Below are 8,001 nucleotides of genomic sequence, written 5' to 3' on the forward strand. Positions count from 1 at the left end.
CCAAGAGAAATATAAAAACCAGTGACTGATCATCGAGAATTAGCACAAGCAGCCCAATCCAAGTCGGAATAGGCAATAAGAGCAAAATCAGAAGACCCAGGGATAAGAATGCCATGACCAGGATCATTAAAAAGGTAGCCTAAAACATGCAAACCAGCCAACATGTGGGGCACCTGGGTTGCACCCAAAAACTGGCTCAAATGCTAAACCGAGAAAGCAATATCAGGTCCAGTATGTTGTAGAAAATTGAGTTTACCAATTAGATGCCTATAAAGTGTGGCATCGATAGGAGGAGCACCCATATTAACCAATAGTTTCAAAGAAGAGTCAAGAGGAGTAGTGACAGATGTAAAGTTGTCACTATGAAACTCTTGAAGTAAATCCGTAGTATACTTATGTTGGATAATAGTATAACCTGCAGGGGTGAAAAGAATTTCCAAACCTAAGAAATAATTATTAAGGCCCAAGTCTTTAATGTGAAGTTAGGCATCTAGAAACCCTTTTAGAGCATGCATTTCATTAAGATCAGCCCCAGTCAAAAGAATATCGTCAACATAGACAGAAATCACAGTAAGAGAATCAGAAAAACCTTTAGTGAACAATGAATAGTCATTTTTACTTGGAGTAAAAACCCTGGACAGCAAAGCCTCGGACAGCCTTGAAAACCAATATCTAGAGGCCTGCTTAAAACCATATAATGACTTTTTAAGTTTACATACCAATGGAGCAGCAGAAGAGTGGGAAGAGGGGAAAACAGTGAAACCAAGGGGAAGTTTCATGTATACTTCCTCATCTAGAGATCTATGTAAGAAATCATTATTTACATCAAGTTGAAAAATAGTCCAACCCCTTTTTATAGCAACTGTGAGAAGGCATTTAATGGTGGTGAGTTTGACAATACGAAAAAAGGTTTCAGTGTAGTCAATGCCTTCTCTTTGAGTATCCCTTCTAATAATAAGACGAACTTTGAATCTTTCTATAGAGCCATCTGATTTTCATTTAACTTTGTGGACCCATTTATAAGGAATGGCCTTCTTATTAGGAGGTAGGGGCACAATGTCCTAAGTGCCATTAGAAGCAAGATCTTGGAACTCTTGTAACATAGCTTCCTGCCAGCCAGGATATGAAACAGCCTGGTGGTAAAACTGACGCTCATAAATATGCTCTTCAGAATGTTGAACAGAATTGTAGATATAAACTATAAGATGGGTGGGTTTGTGTATACTCCTAGAAGATCTTCTACTAAGTGTAAGAGAAATAGGTGGATTAGGTGGGATAGGAATAAGTGGATCAGGTAAAGAAGTTTTAAACAGTTGGAACTGGAGAAATAGGAGTGGAAGAAAGGGAAGGAATATCAACAAAAGGGATAGCAGGAGTAAAAGAAGAGGAGGGGGAGAAGGAGGAGAAGGATGAGAAGGAAAAAGGTAAGGAAAGACATGTTCATAAAAAATGACATCCTTGGAGTAAAAAATTGAATGAGAAGAAAGGTTAAGAAGTTTGTATGCCTTCTTACCACATGGATAGCTAAGAAATATGGCTGGAATAGATCTAGATGCAAACTTATCCCTCCTAGGTTAGGTAGAAGATGCATAACAAAAGCAGCCAAAGAACGGGGATGTTTATAAGATGGGGGATGACCAAACAACTTTTAATAGGAGATATATTGTGTAATACAGAGGAGGGAAGTTTGTTGATAAGATATGTGGTTGTTAAAACACATTCACCCCAGTATTTTTTGACCAAACCAGATTAAAATAAAAGAGATTTAGATACCTCAAGCAAGTGTTAGTGTTTTCTTTCAACGACTCCATTTTGTTGAGGAGTATGAGGTATAGTGGTTTGGTGTAGAATTCCATGGTCAGAAAAAAATTATTTACAAGGTAAACTTCCCCCTAGTTCAAAGGCATTATCAAATCTGAAGACTTGAACAGATTTGTGAAATTGTGTCTTAACCATGGATACAAATGCTTTCAGAACAGACAAAGCATTACTCTTAAGTGAAAGTAAGTATGTCCAGGTGATTCTAGTGAAGTCATTAACCAAAGTAATGAAGTATTTATAATGATTGTATGTTTAGGTGTTATATGGTCTCCAAATATCAATGTAGACCAACTGAAAGGGGGTAATGGAATGTATAATGCTATGAGGGAAAGATGTTCTTTGTTGCCTAGCAATTGGATACACAGAAAAAATGAAATGTTATTTGCTAGACAATTTATCTTGCAAGGAAATAATGGAATGCATTTTATGAAAAGGAACATGGCCCAATATTTGATGCCACAATACATCCAGTTTATTATCATCAAATAAACAAACATTTGAAATAAACGGAGAAATATCAGAAGTACTCATAGAAGCATTACAAGAGGTTACAGGGGAGAAAAAGTAAGAACAGGAAAAAGAAGAACCGTATTTAATAGAATCGTTAGCTGAAACAGAGGAAGTAAATATAGTGGATAAAGTAGAAGAGTCCTGATGAAGAAAATACAAGCCATTGGCAACTTTACCAATCTCTAGTGGCCACTTTAGAGGAGGGCCCTGTAGAAAACACGTAGAAATAGTAAGAATGACATAACATTGAAGTTGAGTCATTAATTTGTGTATGGAAATTAAATTGAAGTTAAATGAAGGGACAAGGAGAACATTGTGAAAAAGTATATCATGTCGGAATTGGAATGATCCAGTAGTAACAACCTTGACCTTGTACCCATTAGGAAGAGTGATTAAGTAAGGGGTGGGCAAAGGCTGTAAATTGTGTAATAGATGTTTATGGGGTGTCATGTGGTTGGTTTCCGCTGAGTCTAATAGCCAAGGGATAGAATTTCCTAATTGAGCAAGAGCATAAAAATAAGAATCAACATGACCCACAACAGAACTATTAAAAAAACCTGAAAAAGCACAGAAGGCAACATTGTCACCAATGTTTTCTTCAGAATATGTTAGAGTATGTTGGAGATTGAGAAGATACTGATCAGTAGTAAAACCAGGAGGTACATGAGGAGAAGTGATCTCATCTACAGGTTTGATGTGTTGGACACATGATGCAGCAACTTTCTTATTCTTGGTGAATTTAAAATCAGTAGGGAAACCATGCATTCTGTAACAATCATCAATAACATGCCCAGATGTTTTGCAGCACTTGCAATAAGGAGTTGATGCATCAGTACTATTCCCTTTTCTAAAATTATATAAGATTTCTAATATTTAGGGTCAAACTGAACCTTCTGATGATACTTAGAATCAGATTAGAATTTTTAGTTGTTGCTTTTAGGGTCAGATTGAAATTCTTGGGTATAACCAGCAGAAAAACCACTTCTAAATTGAGGATTTGAGCTAGTTGAGGCTGAGAAAGCTGCAAAATCAGTGGAGAATCTTGGAATATGAGAAGAGGACTCCTTTTGGTGCTCATAATGTTATAAAATAGAATAAGCTCTACTGATGGAGGGTAAAGGGGAGATCATGAGAATATTTGTCTTGCAAGTAGAGTAGGATCCATTCAATCCTCTTAAAAATTGAAATAATTGTTGTTCCTCTAATAATTTGGGGAGAGCACCGCATGTACAAGTAGGTCCTACATATGCGGTAAGCAACTCATCCCATAAGCTTCTTAACTTTGTAAAATAAGTTTCTATATTATCCGAACCTTGAGTTGTTGATACGGAACAAACAAGAAAACACAAAATCACACCCCAAAATAGTCCACAAATCATAACAAATCATGGACCAAATGGGGACCTCTCTCGGATTCACTATCTAGAAAAAGAAAGAAGAGGATACAAGGTGTTAATACACCAAAACAGCCAGCCAACAACAAGTTTAGCAATACAAGATGAAACCCCACAATATTACAATAGCAACAAGAACAAACGGGTTACATTAACAACACAAGAAGCCGAAACTAAAACAGGAAACAAGATAGATTGTTAGACAAACATTGATGTAGTCTTAACAACCCAAGAGCATATTCCACTCTTGTACCTTAACACTTCACACAACAAACACCTAACTCTTACAATTGACACAAGAGAGGCGTCCACCACCCAAGCACCAATGTATCAAGCAAAATACAACACACAAGAGAATCCACCTTTATGTTATGCCCTAGTTTCAATTGTGGACTCTCTCTCTCTAAGAAAAGTGTTCTTTCTTCAACATTCATAAAAACTACCAACTAAAACCCTACAATATTCAATTTATATTACATTACAAAATAAAAGACAAAAGACTAAAAGACCCTTTAGTGAAAAGGGCTCAAAAAATAGCCCATGGAGTGTGCTAGGATGGTTTTGGTCCTCCTTCACACTTAGACTTGTGTACTCTTTAGGTGGTCTTCAAAATACTCAAAAAGTGTCCATGATCGTGATCGTACTCATATCATCCTCTCCATCTTGAGAGGAATTTAACCACAAATTCATGGCTTCACCTCGTGCAATTGGCCCTCCAAAAGAAACCACCCAAAACAGTCCACAAAACATCAAGAAAGTGCACAAAACAGTCCACACACAAAAAATAAAGGGAACCCAAGGATACAATGAGAACAAGTCTCGGCTAACATCTTCATTTTGAACCTCGGCTTCCTCTCTATCTTGAGCCTTGTCTTCAACCTCATCGGAAACAAGTCTCATACCATCATATAAGCATTGTCGTAGACCTTATATCCTTCATGTTCCTTTCTACCATTCTCCTCTATATGGACATGTCGGATTTGGTGTAGTGGAGCTTCGGTTGAGAGGCTTGTTTTAGTTAAGTGGGGTTTTGGTTGTGGAGTTTAGATGGGAGGAAATTAGCTTCCAAGTCCTCCTTGTTGGACTTGACCAACTTGCGGGGGAAGTGTTCTATCTTGTTCTTAGTTTTGAGGGCTATTTGGAGCTTGGATTGTGGCATTATGTCAGTGGTCTTGGAGGATTGGTCATTGGAAGTAAAGTTTCGGGAGTAAAATCACGAGAGTTCCTCCGACTCTCCATTCGATCCAACCTCTCACTCATAGTTACCACATCCGAGTCAATCTTTTCAAGAACCACATTTTCCCTAGCAAGGTGTCGGGACAAAGCATCAAGGAGGGACAAAATGATTTCCATTATGGCCAAAAGTTACCTACAAAACAACAAACAAGTTAGTTGTACTCCTCACACTCCCTCTCTATTGTTTTGTCTCTCAGATTTTTCCCACTTTGATCTCACAAGTGTCGTAAACTTTCTTGTACTCCATGAGGCATTGAGAGGTGGACCAAGTATTACAACGAGTCAAAATAATAAGACACACAAAGGAACGTATACACGAAGAACGGTTTCAAAAACTAACTTACATTCTAGTACTAGCTTGTAAGTTAGTAATGGAATCAACAAACGAAACTAAAGAAACAATAAAATGAAACTAAGAAATCTAAATTTGAGCTTAAAAATTATCGGTGAACAGTAAAAACATGATAATGTGGCAACCCTCAATTTGTCATGGCTTTGTTAAGTTTTATTGTCCAAGGTTCAAGTCTTGACCAATTTTTGAACTGGATTTGTGGAATCGTTTAAGGAGGGAAAGAATAAGTCTTGGAACTCTTTTTCAACTCAAGTTTCAAGACTTGGACTTTTGTAGTATTTTCCCTTAAAACAAGGCCCTCAAAACGTGGAAGTTGGTTGAAAAAGGGTTGTAAAGTCTTTGAGTGGTTGGAAGTGGTGGTAAAAGTCTTTGATGACTAACAAATACTACACCTCCTTCCTTCACCCTCTTAGATCTAACATTCAGTTTTTTCAATAAAAGATGAAGATTGGTGAAGAACACCAAGAACACAAACTTTTGAATCTTGGAGTTCAATGTTCAAGTTGGTCTCACACTTCAATCAACACTTTGTCATGTTCCACCTTTCAACAGAAACTTCAACAAGAAGTTCTTAAGCCACCAATTCACAACAATAACACAAGGTCAAGCTCAAGAACTCAACAACAACAACACCAACCTTCAACAATAAGGATCAACACATGACCACTTCAAGTTCACAATGTTGACACCTAATTTTTGCCCTCCACAATCCAAGTTAATTTCGACTTTCTTCAATTTTAAAATAAAATCACAACAATTATTTTGTTCAAATAAATGCTAGTTTAAATTACTTATACAATTCAATTTTATCATTTAATTAACGATATACATTTTTCGCATTTTTATATACGAGAGTGTACAAATTTTGCTATTTAAATGAACATTTTTATTAAAATTAGATTTTTATTGGTTAAACTAAAAAATTAATTCAAATAGATAAAATCTTGGTTTTTAAATGTGATTTGCTCTCAGAATATTTTATTTTGAGGAATATTTGTTGGATTTTTATCAAATTAAGAAACTCGAGGATTTTTTACTTGATTCGTGCCAGATTGCGATTCAATTTAGCGAACGAATTAAATATGACCTCAATTGAAATCCAATTGGTCCAATTGTAATACAATTGACCAATAGATATTCAATTTGGTTAGAATTTAAATAAGTCATTTAAATTGTAATGTAATCTTAATCCCAAAAGTTACCATTTCTTAATTGGGATAATTTTAATTCGATTAAATTTAATTTGAGTTATTCTTAATCCAATTAAATTTAATTATGATTATTCTAATCTAATTAAATTTAATTAGGGTTATTTAATAACCCAATTAGATTTAATAGGGGCTATTAAATAACCCCAATTTAAGGCATAATTTCTCCAAATAATTTCAGCAGCCCAGTCAGCAACAAACCAAATTCAGCCCACTACAAATCCTTCATAATCCATCCCAATCCCCTTATCTCCTCTCTTAAGCTTGACCTAATCTCATCCCACAACAAAACAACGATGCCAACTCCAAAAATCCGAACGTGACCCGACTCCATCAGCTTTAATAACTCAACCCGTCTTAGACCCTCATTCCAGCTCAACCCGACCCCTCTCCACGCGTCTCACGCGACCTCATATGAAAGGCCCCAAATATCTTCTAGAAACGGTCTTAGGTGTCTCCCCCCAACAACTAAATCTGCAAATTTGGGAGAAACAGGTACGAATTCATACGTAGGTGGTTGATTCTTTTTGGTTTTTGGGGAATCATCCATTTCACCAATTCATATTGGTTTCCCTTCGAAAATCTGTTAAGGATAATCCAAGATAGGTACATTTGCTGATTGAGATCCAAGATGTAGAGGGATCCAAATTTGAATTTCAAAATTCCTCCATTTTTTTTCTAAATCCCTAATCTACCTCCAACTCAGTGATCTATAAAGGACCTCTTGGGCCACTAGTTGGGGGGATTTTTTTGGACTCTTCTATCCATACTTTCCAGAAATTTTAGGAGAAAAAGAGAAATTCTGGGGGTCGAAAGTTGGATAAAAAATTTGGTTTCACTGTTTAAAGAGGTCTGGCTCTTCTTTCAGAGGTCAAAAAAAGAAAACATATAGTGTTCGTTTCCAGGAAAAATTTATCTGTTTCTTTGGGATTTTAGCTCAGCAAGATTCTCTCATTCTCTCTTCTTTGAAAATTGGACTACAAATCGAAGTCCCCGAGTGGACGAAGATGCTTCTCCGGTGGTGACACATCTCGACGATTAGCTCGTTCTCCCGTTTTGCTGCTTCCTAAAAGTTAATATCCTTTGCCTTTAGTTTTGATCATATTCTGCTTCATCTCTTCATTCTATGGTTATAAAGTGCTATCTTGAAAATCTTGTGTGCTGAGATGTCCATTATGGAGGTCTTAGAGACCATAGTTTACTCTTTTCATGAAAGACGTTGTTGTTTGTAGCATTACATCAGAATAAATCCTTGGGGTGATCGTATGGTATATGGCTTTCGTCAGTTTTAGTTTGATTTCATGATTTGCAACATATCTGAAACATTATTGATTAATCTGATGTTCTCATTTTACTACTTTTGGCGCCGTAGCTGGATTTCGAATTAAAATTTGTGGTTTTGATTGTGTTCAATAGTTCTAGCCATGTCCTATCTGTTTGTAGTCATTATTTGAAGGTGTTTCAACTGTTGTTACTATGG

This window comes from Capsicum annuum, unplaced genomic scaffold (genome assembly GCF_002878395.1).
Source record: "Capsicum annuum cultivar UCD-10X-F1 unplaced genomic scaffold, UCD10Xv1.1 ctg5128, whole genome shotgun sequence".
NCBI classification, from domain to species: domain Eukaryota; kingdom Viridiplantae; phylum Streptophyta; class Magnoliopsida; order Solanales; family Solanaceae; genus Capsicum; species Capsicum annuum.